Genomic DNA, 16,047 nt, shown 5'->3' with positions numbered 1-16,047 from the left:
TGTAGAACCAGGCCTAAATGTTTTACTTTATTTTGTACATTTTAATTATGTTTTAATCATCGTTTGTCATGCTTTAAACAAGTACACTTATTTTGATGTGTAAAGCATGTATACTTGATTATGATTTTAACTGTAGTGTTATTTGATATTACTATTCAAGTTCATATATTATAAATGTGCTAAATTGCAAATTCATCATTACAAATGTATTTAAATACATGACAGACAAGTTTCCATTAATGACATTAAAGTGTATTTTAGTTTACCATTAATGCTTGTTAGTACATTTGACAGTACACTTATATTATATTATATTATTACACCATATTAAAGTGAATAGAATTAGTTAATGGAATTAAATAGAAGTAATTATGAAATTACATATACTTAGGTCCTACTTAAGTGGATAAAAAAAGCACTCTTAAGTTCAACTAATTGCATTTAATATAAATTTAAAGGATTAGTTCACCAAAAAATGAAATTTTTGTCATTAAGTACTCACCCTCATGTCGCTCCAAACCCGTAAGACCTTCGTTCATCTTCGGAACACAAATTAAGATATTTTTGATGAAATCAGAGGGTGTCTGATCCACACATAGGCAGCAACATCATTGCACCTTTTGACGTCCAGAAAGGTAGTTAAAACATGGTTAAAATAGTCAACGTGACTACAGTGGTTCAACCTTAAAGGGTTAGTTCACCCAAAAATGAAAATTCTGTCATTTATTACTCACCCTCATGTCGTTCCACACCCGTAAGACCTTCGTTAATCTTCGGAATGCAAATTGAGATATTTTTGTTGAAATCCGATGGCTCTGTGAGGCCTACATAGGGAGCAATGACATTTCCTCTCTCAAGATCCATAAAGGTACTAAAAACATATTTAAATCAGTTCATGTGAGTACAGTGGTTCAATATTAATATTATAAAGCGACGAGAATATTTTTGGTGCGCCAAAAAAACAAAATAACGACTTATATAGTGATGGCCGATTTCAAAACACTGCTTTATGGACCTTTATGGATCTTGAGAGAGGAAATGTAATTGCTCCCTATGTAGGCCTCACGGAGCCATCGGATTTCAACAAAAATATCTCAATTTGCGTTCCGAAGATTAACGAAGGTCTTACAGGTGTGGAACGGCATGAGGGTAAGTAATAAATGACATAATTTTCATTTTTGGGCGAACTAACCCTTTAATGTTATGAAGCGACGAGAATACTTTTTGTGCGCAAAAACAATACAAAAATAACGACTTTATTCAACAATTTGAACCGCTGTCACACGTAGTGAACTCAGTGCAGTCTTCCTTGTTTACGTCCGAACGCCAACTCAGTATTGGCTGAAGCTATACACATGCACAGCACGACGCATGCATGTGAGGCTGACACAGGATTCGGACGTAAACAAGGAAGCCTGCACTGAATTCACCACATATGACAATGGTTCAAATTGTTGAATAAAGTCAGTATTTTTGTTTTGTTTTTGCACACAAAAAGTATTCTCGTTGCTTCATAAATTTAAGGTTTAACCACTGTAGTCACGTTGACTATTTTAACCATGTTTTTAACTACATTTCTGGATGTCAAAAGGTGCAATGATGTTGCTGCCTATGTGTGGATCAGAAACCCTCGGATTTCATCAGAAATATCTTAATTTGTGTTCCGAAGATGAACGAAGGTCTTACATATGTGGAACAACATGATGGTGAGTACTTAATGACAGAAATTTCATTTTTGGGTGAACTAACCCTTTAAACTATAATACATTTTCATTTAAAGGTGCTGCATGCGATTTCTCAAATTCGTGGTTGAACACTGTTGATATTTGAAATCAACCCAAACAAACCCACCCCTCTCTTCATTGCTCCGCCTCCAAAACTCACACTCCAATCCTAAGCACCCTGCTCCGAGTCGGTCTCAAACCCCGGCCCAATCGCTGCTGGCATGCGAGGTGAATGTACTACCAATGAGACTAAACACTGCATTCTCTAGTGGTCGTCAGTGTGCAGTAGTTTAACTGCAAAACTTTCACTATCTGGCCACTGTTACACACGCAATGCGAGTGGATGTCTGTTTATCACAGCTGACGTGCAACAAAATGCTTCACGAAAAATAAAGCGCAGTTGATGAACGAACGACAAGGAAGCACAAAAAATGAACGTACAGTACACAATAGTAAATACAGACAAGTGTTTGTTGTTAATCGCCAACAGCACAGCAGCTCCAGACAATCAAACCCAGTATTACTCACATGAGAAGGAATCAAAGCAGCCTCCGCGTCTGTTTTCAGGCCTTCCCGCTTAGCTCTCTCCAGCGCTGGAAAGCTTTTCTAATATAAATGTGGGTCCTAAAGTGCTTGCCCAGTCATAAACCTTCATTCCAGTGATATTCTTTTGAGCTGTTTTGTATTGTGTCCATCTCTCGTTCTGCATTTTTTTTTTTTTTTCAAATCTCTCTCTTGCTCGTTCTCTATCCTCAACCGTCATACGGCCCCTAATGCTGATTGGTTAGACGTTTGTTGTTGGTGTCGACCCGACTAAAGTCTAAACAGTGTTGTTGAAAAAATGCATACCCCACCTTTAATTGTAAATAACATTCAATTAAGTGTCCGAAAACATTACATTCCGTTTGCATGTAAGTATATTCTTTTAAAGTATATTATTTCTGTAATAAGTATTCCTTTTTTTAAAAGTATGTTTTTTTTTTTAAGGGAAGGTAACCTGGTGATGACTATCAATGACTACATATACAAAAGTCCCCTTTCATAATACCACTTTTGTCAAAAGTGTCAAATGTGGGCAAACCATTCATACCATTACCAACTCCTTGTAAGGCTACTATAAAAAAATTCATTATTTGCATTTTAATATATTTTAGGAAGAACTTATTAACAAATCATGATTTCTGTGGGAAAATGTTTGTATGATTTAATGCACAATTGCGTACACACAATTAGTGAATAGCTGATTTCAGAAATGCATATTACTAGCATAATGCTCTTACTATTTCTAACATATAAGATATGGCAAAAAATAAAAGCATGGTAGTGTTGACAATTCCAAATTGTTTGCTGGTGTATAAAGATACGTCATCTAATTGATATAGCTTTCTTTTGTGTTAATTTGCATGGGGCATTAAAAATAACTTATATTAAGTATTATATTACATATGGTGGTATCTGGATTTACTGGTTACATTTTATTGTAATTAGTGATTTGTAATAAAGTACATTCTAATTGGTTGCCTTTTTGTGTGTACTCTACTCTAAAAAGTAATAGTTCAGCATTATGGCCCAGATAGTCTTCGAATGATCTTGATCTCATTTGAGAAATAAAGAGAAGTACGTCTGTAGCCTGTATTGAGGGTCATAAGTGTAAGAGGTAAAATATGTTCTAACATACAACTAGTACAAGTTCTCATATAATTAAACATTGTGTGCACTAATAATATGTTTTCTTTAACTACAATGGCTTCATTTTCTGAACACCCACAACCCAGCTCTCACACATAAACCCACCATCAAGTTCCTTTTTGTGGGAACAGCTGGATCATGCAGTGAAAAGAGGTGTTTTTGGGATTTCCCACCTTTCCCATCTCGGTAAGTCTGATCACGCTTGTCTCGGCTTGCTGCCAGCTAAATCTTGGCAGCTAAATCATCTAAGACATTCCTACTAAACTGTGTCAAGCAGGTAATAATGTATCCTCAGGCTTTCTACTAAGTCACCTGTGTTATGGAATTTGGAAATTTCCCAACTTCCCATACATCTACCAATGACTGAAAAAGTAGGAAAAACAGTACAAACATTGCTTTCTATGGGTAAGAAGGGTAAGATGAGCTTGTGGGTTAAGTTAAGTCACCACCTGAATTGAGAAAATTGCACATTTTTATGCTTTTTATTAAGATAGCCTGTTAACGGTCAGTGTCAAGGTATAGCGGGACACCTGGTACACTTTTTATGGCCTTTTCTCTCTATTACATATTTTAGTAATAATCATAAATTAGGTTCGAAAGCTTAAACACTCAAAATTCATCCTGTTAGAACTGTTTTGAAATTGGCTCAATTTGTGTGATATCAACTTCAAATTTAGAACACAACTTGGTTAGACATATGGCTTTGATTTTCTAGCAAGCTTAGAGTCCAAATTATTTTGTAAAATATATATTTTGTATAAAATAAAGCAATTGTTTAGCACAGTACATTAGGTTTAAACTTAAACTTTTTTTTTTTTTTAATTTTTTGAAGTGCTTTCACTTCTGCAATAATCTGCTTTAAAAAGATTAGTAGTCTTCTTTAAAAAGAGACTGAGGTCTGTATTCCAAAGCATTAATTTCTTCTTAAGATGACAACTGAGGTATAAGCACCTTCAGGTGAGCACTTTAAGTCCACTTTTCCTTAATATGAAATGATCCTGAGAAAACAATGCAGTCAGTGTGCCCAAAGCCCAGTCAAAACTCCTTTTCATCAGTTTAAAGACACAACAGATGGAAGATAAAAAAGATGCATCTTGAATATGTGAACATGGGGAATGAAGGGCCAGATTCTAAATAAATGTGATAACAATCACATGTATTTAGAATCTGGCCCTTCATTCCCCATGTTCACATATTCAAGATGCATCTTTCTTATCATATAAATAATACATATACATCCCATTTACAGTATTGACTTTTACTGTTAAAATTGTCTGAGACACATTTGTATGACAAGGAAGTGCAGACACAGTGAAATCGAACAGTAGTACTACTGTTTCTTTCTTCTTCAGATAGTTTCAGTTCATTTTAGTACTTGCACTTGCAATATATAATATATAACTTATTTGTTGAAATTGATCTTAGGAATAAAGTTTACTTATTTTTTGTACATATGTGGGGCTTTATTTTTTGCTTTTTTTAATTTAAAAAGAAAAAAAAAAAGAAAAAATGTTTTCCATGCAACTTTTTCGTTAGGGCAAAGCAAGGTATTTCATACAACCCACATCACAGGACAAGTAAAAAAAATTCCACTCACCTCAGTTTTGTATTCCCTGTTTTTAATTTCGGAATTTTGTCCACTTCTTGACACTTAGTAAAATCCAAAGTGATATCCTCAGCCCACACTAACTGATTCTACACAAGAGAAAGGTTGCCAAGTGAATCCATCACACAACTCTCTCACTACAATCGCTGAATTTAGTCTCAACTTCAAATGTAGAGAGAGGGGAGGGATAAAAGAGGATTGGTCCTGACATGCCAGTGTAAAGTCAATCAGTTAAGAAGATCGGCAACCACATGCAGCCTTAGTGTAACTTATATATAGATTATTAGAGCAAAATACAGATTTTGTTATAGAAATATAAAATAAAACTAGTCACACCACCAGAGTGGTATTGTCACGATCACTGTCTGTTCCTGGACTCCATTTCCCATAATCCTCCCTTCCAATCACCTGCACACTCCACACCAATCACCAAGTGCCACACACACCTGCAAATCATTACCTGGACTATAAAAGACACACACACACACACACCCTTTGCGAAGTCTTGATTTGCCCCGGTGATCACTTCTGAGCGTTTTCTTGTGGATTGTATTTCTGTTGCCATTGGACTGTTTATTGGACTGTGTTTGTTTGCCGCCTGCCCTGACCATTGCCTGTGACTTTACTCTGCTTGTCTGCCGCCTGCCTCGACCATTGCCTGTCCCTGTTTGTGTCTCTGCCTTTGCCCTGTCTACTCTGTAAGTACTTTTAATAAACAAGCTGCAAATGGATCCTCACGCATTCGACCCATCATTACAGAAGACTTCGCCATCAAACGATCCAGCAGCTTCTACGAGCGCTTCCAGCCCCAGCATGGACCCAGCAATACGTCTCGTCCGCCTTCGGCAAGGTAATTCTACACTCGAGGACCACATTCAGAAGTTTCTAGACATTGCCTATTTATCTGACCTGCCTGACTGTGCCCTCATTGACTTCTTTGGCTATGGATTAAACGAACCATTGAAGGACTACTTACTTATTAATGGTCCCCGAGGGTCGTTCGTGGAATTTCTGGACTTTGCTCTGCTTACTGTTGGTTCACTGTTTACTGTGGGTGTCGCGGAGGAACGCGACACCTCGTTCCCCCATGTAATGGCTGCCTCTAAAGAGAGCATTCACAAAATGGCGGCCACAACATCACATCATGTCTCTGCTGATCTTCCAGAGCCAAGTCAAGTCTCCATTGATCTTCTAGAATTACATCACGTCTCTGGATCTGTTTGGGAGCGGAGTGGGTTGCGTTCCAGTGTGGCTGATCCACCGCTGACTTCAGCACGAGCGGCTGGCATTCCTAAGCCTCCGCCGGCCGCTTCGCACTCAAGCCCGCCGGCCGCTACGCCCTCAAGCTCGCCGGTTGCGACGCCCTCAAGCTCGCCGGTTGCGACGCCCTCAAGCTCGCCGGTTGCCACGCCCTCAAGCTCGCCGGTTGCCACGCCCTCAAGCTCGCCGGTTGCCACGCACTCAAGCTCGCCGGTTGCCACGCACTCAAGCTCGCCGGTTGCCACGCACTCAAGCTCGCCGGTTGCCACGCACTCAAGCTCGCCGGTTGCCACGCACTCAAATTCTCTGGATGCTATGGACAAGATGGCTGCTTTGCCAGTGCCCACGGGCAAGATGGCCGCCCCGCCAGTGTCTGGGAACATAGGGGTCGTTCCAGCCAGTGAGTCCACTCCAGAACCAGCTCCAGTCCGCGAGTCCGCTCCAACCCGTGAGCCCGCTGCAGCGCCCTCAGAGGAGGTAGGCATAGAGCCACCGCCTCAACCATGTAAACGGAGGAGGAGGAGGAAGAAGGCTTCCTCCATCCCTCAAGGCCCGGAGGCCTTCCCAGAGCCCGCTGTAGGCCCGGAGGCCGTCCCAGAGCCCGCTGTAGGCCCGGAGGCCGTCCCAGAGCCCGTTGTAAGCCCGGAGGCCGTCCCAGAGCGGTCCGCTGCCGTCCCAGAGCAGCCCGCTCTTCCTGATACGGCCACGGAGGCCGTCCCCGAGCTCCTCGCCCTGCCGGCGCCACCCGAGCTCCTCGCCCTGCCGGCGCCACCCGAGCTCCTCGCCCTGCCGGCGCCACCCGAGCTCCTCGCCCTGCCGGCGCCACCCGAGCTCCTCGCCCTGCCGGCGCCACCCGAGCTCCTCGCCCTGCCGGCGCCACCCGAGCTCCTCGCCCTGCCGGCGCCACCCGAGCTCCTCGCCCTGCCGGCGCCACCCGAGCTCCTTACCCACGAAACCGCCACGGCCTCCTTTGAATTCCCCAAGATCTTTTTGGGGGGGGGGCATATACCTGAGGGTGGGGAGCTTGTGGGTGGGGACCCTGCACGGCCGCGATCATCAGCGGCCTCCGAATTGCTTGAGCTTGCGGGTGGGGACCTTACACGCCCACGGTCTTCAACCGCCTGTGAACTGCTGTGGCCGGCTACGGACCCTGACCTGCCGTGGGCGCCCAAGCTACCTGACCTACCGTGGCCGCCTAAGCCACCTGACCTGCCGTGGTTGCCCAAGCCACCTGACCTGCCGTGGGTGCCCAAGCCACCTGACCGGCCGTGGTTGCCCAAGCCACCTGACCCGCCGTGGGTGCCCAAGCCACCTGACCCGCCGTGGTTGCCCAAGCCACCTGACCCGCCGTGGCTGCCCGTGGCACCTGACCCGCCGTGGCTGCCCGTGGCACCTGACCCGCCGTGGCTGCCCGTGGCACCTGACCCGCCGTGGCTGCCCGTGGCACCTGACCCGCCGTGGCTGCCCGTGGCACCTGACCCGCCGTGGCTGCCCGTGGCACCTGACCCGCCGTGGCTGCCCGTGGCACCTGACCCGCCGTGGCTGCCCGTGGCACCTGACCCGCCGTGGCTGCCCGTGGCACCTGACCCGCCGTGGCTGCCCGTGGCACCTGACCCGCCGTGGCTGCCCGTGGCACCTGACCCCCCGTGGCTGCCCGAGTTCCTGGACCTGCATTGGAGACCCCGTTCCCGTCTGCCAACAGGTCTCCAATGTACCCACCCCCCCTCCCTATCTGTGCCATTTACGCCGCGAGGACGCGCCTTCCGGAAGGGGGCGTTATGTCACGATCACTGTCTGTTCCTGGACTCCATTTCCCATAATCCTCCCTTCCAATCACCTGCACACTCCACACCAATCACCAAGTGCCACACACACCTGCAAATCATTACCTGGACTATAAAAGACACACACACACACACACCCTTTGCGAAGTCTTGATTTGCCCCGGTGATCACTTCTGAGCGTTTTCTTGTGGATTGTATTTCTGTTGCCATTGGACTGTTTATTGGACTGTGTTTGTTTGCCGCCTGCCCTGACCATTGCCTGTGACTTTACTCTGCTTGTCTGCCGCCTGCCTCGACCATTGCCTGTCCCTGTTTGTGTCTCTGCCTTTGCCCTGTCTACTCTGTAAGTACTTTTAATAAACAAGCTGCAAATGGATCCTCACGCATTCGACCCATCATTACAGGTATCACATAAGGATATTACACATCTCTTCCACATTGTGTTTTCTAAGAAACACAATATGTTCTTCTAAAACTGTATGACATCAACCGATACTCACTTATACTGCAGAGAAATTTGCAGATGGTATTTGTGATGAAGCTTTCAAATCACTTCTCTAATTATTTATGACGCATGCCTCTACCAGTGCAAACAACCCAGAAGTCATTAAAACATACAGAATAGCAGAGAAATGTGCACAAGATTATTTTGTCAGTAATACTAACACTTTACAATAAAGGTACATGAATGATCATGTACTAATACCTGAATTATTACTTAATTCAACACAAACTCATGATTAGTGAAGATATGACCTAATCATGAACCAATGAAGAGCTATCCTTAACTACGACTGGAATCATAAGGATTCATAAATAACAACAGATTTAACTACATGTTAGTATGTTTGATAGTTAATGCATTAATTAACATTTAGTGGAAAACTAAATCAATCATGCTCCATAAGAAGGAATAAGTAGTACTCTGACTTTGAATTAAATGTGATTTAATACTGTTATAATTTAAACTGTAATAGCAAATCTGCCATCTGCAGCTTTGTGACAAATAATTGGAATCGTACATGATTATTTAGTCATTAATTACACAGATCCGCATAACTACCACTAATAAATTCAGTTTGATCTAAACCATTTTCTAATTTTTACTGTTCATTTACGTTTAGTCATAGATACTTTTCTTCCTAGGACTATAGGGTTTGTTTCTGGTGGGACACTCATTAGTGGCGCACTCTCGGTGCTCTCTTGGTGCGTTAGCTGTGTTCCTACTGTAATGCTGTCATTTTAATCTAATAAATGTTGATTGCTTTGGTAAACCTAATTAATAAATAAAGACATGTTTGAATGTATGTTGTATTGGGATTTTTCAGGAAGTTATGTACAGTAATTAACTGTATTTTTTTGTCGCTGAAATGTATATGCTTTGATTAGCATTAGCTTATTGACGCGCCCTATTCTACATGTAAACATGCCTTATGTGTGTCTTTACAAGTATGTTTGGGCTTTCTTTTGAGTCTATATATGTTTAATTATAAATAAAAATAAAAGAACTTCAAATTATTTTTTCAATCATCTTTGGGGGTTTTTTATCAGTGGTGTAAAAAATAAGGATGAAACTTTTAGTGTATGTTCATTCATTTTTTAATGATTTGTAAGTGCATCATTGTGTCATGACTTTACTTTGAGGGGCACATCATACTTAACTCATTATTAACATAAACTCATCTCCTGTTAATACATTTTTTTTTACTTTACTTGAGGTGGCACATCATAATGAATTCACTCTTAACTAACGATTTATCAAATACACATGTACTAACACAACTAGTATTCAGCCCAGTTAAGTGATGTTGTGTGGCTTGCATCTGGATGGAGAGTGAACTGTACTGATACCCAGCAAACGTTCCGCTTACCTTAGTGCATATTTCCTGTTTGGTTATTTTTTGAGAACCGATTCCTCTGTTCAACAATTGTTCTTTGTAAGTTTTAAATTGTTATTTTTTATTTAGCTGCGTCACAGTAGGCTGAGTTTGATGGGAAAGAGAATAACACAAAACAGATTAAGACCTTTTACGATCAATTATTAGTTGATTTAGTATTTTCTACATTTGATAAGGAGGATCAGTGAAAATAATGACTAACGAATGTGCCATTCAGTAATGTTTATGATGAAGTTGCAGATATCAATAGTTTAAATTATGACAATTATATATGTTTTTTTTTTTCAAAGTAAAAATATTTCTTATTCTTAATTCTTATGGAGCCTGATTGGTTTATTTTACCCCTAAATGTTAGTTAATGCATTAACTATCAAACATGTACTAACATGTACAAACAACAAAAGCAGAGAGTGCTACACGGGTGTCTTTATGTAGCCACTGGTGCTCATTGAATAAACTGGAGGTAAACATCAAATCATAAAGACAAAATACTCCAAGTGTCATGGAAAAGAGAGGACCCAAGAGCAAAGGCAGATAAATGCAGTTTTATTTTCAGAAGGGAACAAAGGCAGTCTGCCGTTCACTGGCCTTTACTGGTGGACGCAGATCCGTTGAAGAACTCAGATTTTACAAAACTTGTTAGGCGAAGTCAGGAGTCAAGAGTCCAGGACTAGGCAGAGGACACTTAGAGGGAGACGGGCACAGTCTCCAAGTGGTCCAGCATGTCCCGGGCCGAAATCCAGCTTCTCTTCTCCAGGCTGAGGGAAAGGGGGACGGGAGGGGGCGCAAATGACGGGTTATCTAGACAGCAATGAAACAGGGATAACCCGGTGGATGACGACGGTAGCGAATTATGGACATATTCAGCCCAAGCCAGTTGCTCACACCAGGATGAGGGATTCGACCAAGAATCTGGTTGACCCTTTTAGCTTGCCCGTTAGTCTGTGAGTGAAACCCTAGTCTCGTGTAGCCAGACCTTCAGACTGATGGCAGAAGGTCTGGACTCTATCGCAGCTTTCATTGGCCAAGGACCGCCCAAGAGGACAATTCGTTTTGTTCCGTCTTATGTTTAGGGGTGTGAAAATGTAAAGTCGATGTTACTACTATAACAGACCATCGTGCATCTAATAAATTATTAATTCAAGAACATTGTGCAAGTTTACTGCAACAATGGAGCCGCAAACTTCACATAATTTTGAAAATCCAGCGTTTTGCTCCTGACAAGCGCTCATTGTCACAGTTGTAAACACGACAGCGTTCTTGTTCTACGAGGGGGTTTGGCATCACAGCATTTGTTTTTCAGGCAGACTGTTAATGCGACACACACGTCTCCCAGACATCCTGTAGAATTAAACCAACCAGATGACGACTTCGAATCTCCTGAACTGTTTCCAGATAAGTGTGCCATATGCATCAGACGTTCAGCCAACGGTCCGTGGCATCTGAGGCTGAGACGACAGACTGGCAGAAGCTCCAATCTGCCGGCAGAATCCCCGTAACGAAATCCAAGGCTATATGGGACCATGGGCGAGACAGAATTGAAAAGGGTTGGAGCAGACCGGCGGGTGGAGAATTACTAGACTTGGTCTGGGCGCAGACAGGGCAAGACCCCACAAAACGGCGGATATTGCATGCTATGGTGGGCCAACAAAACCGTTAACTGATGGTAGCAAGAGTACCTCTCACCCCTGGGTGAGCTACAAGCTTGGAGGAGTGACCCCAGTGGAAGACAACAGGAAAAACGGACTCTTAAACAAACAATCTTCCCTATGGGCACTGCCAAGGGGCCATGACGTGAGCAAGTACTCTTTTTACCAGCTGCTTGATTTCCCAAATAACAGTCCCGACCACACAGCCACCAGGCAAAATAGTCTCTGTGGTTGAATTGTTCTCTGATGAACCAAACTGATGAGAGAGAGCGTCAGGTTTCATGTTCTTAGAACCGGGTCTGTAGGATATTGTACAGTCGAAACTACCAAAGAAAAGCACTGCTCCCACACCTACATCAGATGCATCTACTTCCACTATGAATTGTCTTTTGGGATCAGGAGTGATTATAATAGGCGCAGAGGTGAACAACCTCTTAAGGCGATCAAAAGCATCTTGGGCTGCCTCCGACCAAACAAAGCAGGACTTGATCGAAGTGAGAGCGGTCAGTGGAGTGGCTACTTGGCTGAAGTTAGGAATGAAGCATCAATAAAAAAATTGTGAATCCCAAAAATCATTGGAACGCTGTGCGAGAATCAGGAACCTTAGCAGGATCCATACTGATCCAATCCACAGACACGACTGAACCCAGAAACATTACTGACCTAGCATGGAATTCTCTAAGAGATGCTGTAATACACGCAAAACATGGAGAACGTGCACCTGGAGAGAGGGCGAGAAAATGAGGATGCCATCCAGGTACACAAAGACTAATATATTGAGCATGTCTCTCAAGACGCCATTTACGAGTGCCTGGAAGACGGCGGGAGTGTTTACAAGCCCGAATGGTAAAACCCGATCTTCGAAGTTCCCTAGAGATGATACACATTGTGAAGGTCCAACTTTGTGAAAACCCTTGCTCCCTGCAAGATCTCGAAAGCTGACAACATAAGTGGGAAAGGGTACCGGTTCTTAATAGTAATGCTGTTTAACCCACGATAATCAATGCAGGGACGCAATGAGCCGTCTTTTTTTTCACAAAGTAGAACCCTGCTCTGGCGGGAGAAAATGATGGAATATTGGTATCAGCGGCAAGCCAGTCAGCAAGATACTTCTCTAGCGCTTCACGCTCAGGTGTGGACAGAGAATACAGTCTCCCGCGAAGTGGAGTAGTGCCTGGGAGAAGATCAATGCTGCAGTCATAAGGTCGATTAGGAGGGAGAGAAGCAGCCCAGGAATGACTGAACACTACTCACAGATTTTCCTCAGGGACACCAGACCAATCACTGGGCTCCTCCTGAAACACAGAGATAGGAGAAACAGCAGGAACAGCAGAAACAAGACACTCATCATGACACAATAGACTCCAAGATAAAATAGTCCCCTCTGCCCAGTTAATCTGAGGATTATGCTACGTTAACCAAGGGTGACCTGAAACGATAGGTGTTAAAGGAGAATGAAAAATAAAAAAGGTGATAGTCTCTTGATGTTTGCCCGAAATAGTGAGACTCACTGGGATAGTGGCTCGATGGATCTTAGAAAGAACTCGGCCATCCAAGGCAAAAACAGTTGGAGGGTCTTTTAAATCACATAAGGGAATGCCATGTTCTAATGCCCACATCTTGTCTATGAAATTCTTCTCTGATCCTGAATCGATGAGAGCCTAGCAGGAGAATGAGAAGCCAGCCCAGCGCAGGACAATAGCGAAAGTGATACAAGTCTTAGGAGATGGGGAAAGGGCTGTTGCGCTCTCCAGTACACCTCAGTCTACTAACGAGCCTTTTCTTTTAACGGACATGTTGCTGTGAAATGGCCAGAGGTCATTCTGCTTAAGAGATACAAATCCCACCCAGCTGAATAGTCTCACGTTCCAGACAGGACTCAGATGCGATGGCAACAGTGGACGGGACTGCCCACTGATCAGTGACCAAACCACGAGTGCAACGGTGCAGTTCAAACCGCTTTTCAAGGTGGATGGCTAACTCCACCAGCTGCTCCAAACGGGCAGGAAATTCGTGGGCATGAATTTCATCCTTGAGATCCGCATTAAGCTCCTCCAAAAATGTGCAGCCAAGGCAGGTCCATTCCACTCACATGTGGCCACTAATATACAGAACTCTATGGCGTAGTTGGCTATGGACCGCCTACCCTGGCGCAGCATGGCGAGCAGATGAGACACCTCACGCCCATAGACAGAACGGTTGAACACTTTAATAATATCTTCCTTAAACAAGGCAAACTTCTCGCAGCATTCGGCTGCCGACTCCCAGACGGCTGTTTCCCATATGCGAGTTCGCACAGACAGTAGAGAGACCACAAAGGTGAACTTTGAAGGATCCTCGGCGTAGGTGGAAGGTTGGAGGGAAAACACAACCTCGCACTGGGTTAGAAATGCTCGGCATTCAGTAGGCCCACCCGAATAACAAGGTGGATAGTTGATTCATAGGTGCCTCCTTTGCTGGGTCCATAACGGCCAAATTATTCTGTCATGGAAAAGAGAGGACACAAGAGCAAATGCAGATAAATGCAGCAAGTTTTATTTTCTGAAGGGAACAAAGGCAGTCTGCTGTTCATCAGCTGTTCTTGGTGGACGCAGATCTCAGGGTTTACAAAACTTGTCAGGCGAAGTCAGGAGTCAAGGGTCCAGGACTAGGCAGAAGACACGCAGGAGACGGGCACAGTCCCCAGTTGGCAGACTCAGCACCGCGAAAAGCGATCAAACCAAACCTAACACGACACCACGGCACTCATCTGGTGAAAGTAAAAAGCCTTTAATTAACTGGGCTAAATCATTAAAAACAATTAAAAGTGTGGATCTACGCGTTTCAGCTACACAGCCTTCTTTCTGTCCCTCCATTGACAGCCTATGCAACTACCACTTTCAAGCCCCAGAAAGGTAGTAAAGACAGCATTAAAGTAATCCATGTGAGTCCAGTTGTTTAAACTCAATTTTATAAAGCAACTTGAGTGCTTTGTTTGTGTAGGCTGTCAATGGAGGGACAGAAAGCTCTCAGGTTTTATTAAAATTATCTTCATTTGTGTTTCGAAGTCTTACGGGTTTGGAACGTCATCAGGGTGAGTAATTAATGACAGAATTTTTGGGTGAACTAACCCTTTAAATAACTGAAAATCATATGACCGAAAACATGACTACACTCTCATATGAATACCACAACAAAATATTAGATCTCTCTGAAAGTATACCTGTTGTCAACCCTAATCGGGCAATAGTGAGCCTGGACGGCAGCATGATGCCATTGTTTGGACTCTCTTGTTTGTTTTTCATTTTGTGACATGTCACCTTTACCTTTATTTATATAGCGCTTTTTACAATGTAGATTGTGTCAAAGCAGCTTTACATTGATAACTGGTACATTGTTTGGCTGCACAGCAGCTCTTAAAGAATAGTGTCAATGCAGGCAGATCAAAGCACTGTTGAATATCAAATGTCAAGTCAAGTGTCCCCAACTAAGCAAGCCAGAGGCGACAGCGGCAAGGAACCCAAACTCCATCAGGTGACATCAGGTGGCAGACAAGTGGCAAATTGGTGTTAAAATGGAGAAAAAAACCTTGGGAGAAACCAGGCTTAGTCGGGGTGCCAGTTCTCCTCTGGCCAACAGTGCTTTGTTACAATTCAGGTTGCTATCATAAGTCCAATAGGATCGCAACATTAAAAGTATTTATTTCAGTTCCATCCAATTGAGGATCGTATTTCATCACGCCGGTATGGACGGTTGTTGAGGAACTGTGTCGTGGCTGTCGTGTCGATGAGGCCTTCACAGGGGATGATCTAGTTGACTCAATCTCTGCTGATACTTCAGGGCTGCGTTGTGGTCGTGTCAAGGTGCAGGTCCTTGGTCTCACCTGGATACGGCCCGGATCCGGTTGACTACGGTGAACCTCGGGATAAACAGAAAGACTAATATTAGCGTAGATGCCATTCTTCTTCTGATGTAACGAGTACATCAGGTGTTATAGGAAGTGTTCCCGGTTCCGGCTGACCTAATTTATGCAGCCTAATAATCCTTTAACGGATTTGGAAATTGGTAATGTGTTATGTATATGCCAGGTTAAAGAGATGCGTTTTTAGTCTAGATTTAAACTGACAGAGTGTGTCTGCTTCCCGAACAATGCTAGGAAGATTGTTCCAGAGTTTAGGTGCCAAATAGGAGAAGGATCTACCACCTGCAGTTGATTTTGATATTCTAGGTATTATCAGCTGGCCTGAATTCTGAGATCGCAATAGACGTGAAGGACTATAATGAATTAGGAGCTCGCTCAGGTACTGGGGAGCTAAACCATTTAGTGCTTTGTAAGTAATTAGCAAGATTTTAAAATCTATACAATGTTTAACAGGAAGCCAATGCAGTGTTGACAGAACTGGGCTAATATGGTCATACTTCCTGGTTCTAGTAAGAACTCTAGCTGCTGCATTTTGT

The 16,047-nt window shown here is 43.4% G+C and overlaps 1 protein-coding gene across 4 annotated transcripts in view; it reads right to left on the bottom strand.

The window, feature by feature from the left end:
- LOC127514204 (ephexin-1) overlaps positions 1-16,047 on the bottom strand; it is a 45,274-nt gene that overhangs the window by 11,027 nt on the left and 18,200 nt on the right. Inside the window, exon 1 of one of the 4 annotated variants that reach the window (XM_051896792.1) lies at positions 5,011-5,198. The exons of the other annotated variants lie outside the window; for them this stretch is intronic. The gene's annotated coding sequence lies outside the window, so the exon portion shown is untranslated. Of the gene's footprint in view, positions 1-5,010; positions 5,199-16,047 lie in introns of those variants that run through there. 4 annotated transcript variants of the gene reach the window in all.

Source organism: Ctenopharyngodon idella, chromosome 6 (assembly GCF_019924925.1).
Source record: "Ctenopharyngodon idella isolate HZGC_01 chromosome 6, HZGC01, whole genome shotgun sequence".
Lineage (NCBI taxonomy): Eukaryota > Metazoa > Chordata > Actinopteri > Cypriniformes > Xenocyprididae > Ctenopharyngodon > Ctenopharyngodon idella.
This window is presented reverse-complemented; position numbering and strand designations above follow the sequence as displayed.